General features: G+C 51.0%; 1 protein-coding gene across 1 annotated transcript in view; it reads left to right on the forward strand.

Moving 5' to 3' along the window:
- PITPNM2 (phosphatidylinositol transfer protein, membrane-associated 2) overlaps positions 1-1,681 on the forward strand; it is a 133,186-nt gene that overhangs the window by 112,650 nt on the left and 18,855 nt on the right. The window lies entirely within an intron of this gene.

Below are 1,681 nucleotides of genomic sequence, written 5' to 3' on the forward strand. Positions count from 1 at the left end.
ACAGCCTTCCTTCATGCCTTGGCTGTTCCTCTCAAGGAAGTAAGAGGGGCTGGCAGGCAGGTTCAAGGAGATGGATTTGCAGTTCACAAGGCAGGACACAGGCTCAGAAAGGGACAGGGACTTGCCCACGGGCCTGCAACAGGGCAGAGGCAGGTTTGGCCCCTGCCAAACCTGGCAGGCAGGGCGGGGGGGACTTGGTACAGGAGCCAAGTGGCCCCTGAGCTGGCCTCTCCACTGGGGCCTCCCCGAGAGTAGGGAGTGGGTATGGGGCATCCCACACTCCCACCCTCCCCTCCAGCCAGGCCAAAAAGCTAAGCCCTTCCTGGCTCTGTGTCCCTAACATGAGGTAAAGACACAGGAAGAGTTTTAGAAAAATCTGGAAAAGAGGAGAGACAGCAGAGCAGGAGATGTCACTGCTGCAGCGTCCTGAGGAAACCGTCCCAGTGGCCCAGGGAGGAGGGACCAGCACGTACATGCCAGGGTCCATACAACCGCTTCCTACCCAGGGGTCCCGGGGATACGTTCTCAGGAAAGCAGACACGAGACTCATGGGTGGAACTGTTCACAGCAGCGCTTCTCACTAAGCTATCCTTTTGTGGACATTAAAAACAGTCAGGAACATTATGGAGGAACAAACTGCAGTCCATCCATATGACGGACTATGACTCAGGCATGAAAAGGGATGAAGCACTGACACGTGGTTGAATCTTAAAAATACCGTGTGGGGACTCCCCTGATGGCCCGGTGGCTAAGACTTCAAGCTCCCAGTGCAGAAGGCCCAGGTTAGATCCCACATGCTGCAACTAAGAGTTCGCATGCTGCCATTAAAGATCCCACGGGCGGCAACTAAGATCCGGAACAGCCAAATAAATAAATACTAAAAAAAAAAAGTATTGGAGAAGACTCTTGAGAGTTCCCTGGACAGCAAGGAGATCCAACCAGTCCATTCTAAAGGAGATCAATCCTGAGTATTCATTGGAAGGACTGATGCTGGCTGAAACTCCAGTACTTTGGCCACCTGATGTGAAGAACAGACTCATTTGAAAAGACCCTGATGCTGGGAAAGATTGAAGGCGAGAGGAGAAGGGGACGACAGAGGATGAGACGGTTGGATGGCATTACCAACTCAATGGACATGAGTTTGAGTAAGCTCCAGGAGTTGGTGATGGACAGGGAAGCCTGGCGTGCTGGAGTCCATGCAGTCACAAAGAGTCAGAGACGACTGAGCAACTGAACTGAAAAAAATACAAAAACCCCACCATGTGAAGTGGAAGAAGCCAGACACAAAAGACCGCATACTGTAGGTACCATGTGTGGAAAATGTCCAGAATAGGCAAATCCATAAGGACAGAAAGTCCACCGGCAGTTGCCAGGAGCTGGGAGAGGGGGGCTGGGGCATGCCTGCTAATGGGGACTCCATGTGGGGAGATGGAGGAGCTCTGGGACCAGATAGGGCTAGTGGTTGCACAGCATTCTGAGTGGACTAGGTGCTACTTGAAAATGGTTAAAATAGTGAGTTTTATGTTCAGTGAATGTTACCACAATTTTTTTAAAAAACTCAAGCAGACAGCAATGAGAAGCCAGCACACCACAACTAGAGAGTTAGCCCTTGCTGTCCACAACTAGAGAAAACCCACATGTAGCACCGAAGACCCAGCATAGCCAATAATAATAAAAAGAT

Source organism: Bison bison, unplaced genomic scaffold, assembly GCF_000754665.1.
Source record: "Bison bison bison isolate TAMUID 2011002044 unplaced genomic scaffold, Bison_UMD1.0 scf7180017864160, whole genome shotgun sequence".
Classification (NCBI taxonomy): Eukaryota; Metazoa; Chordata; class Mammalia; order Artiodactyla; family Bovidae; genus Bison; species Bison bison.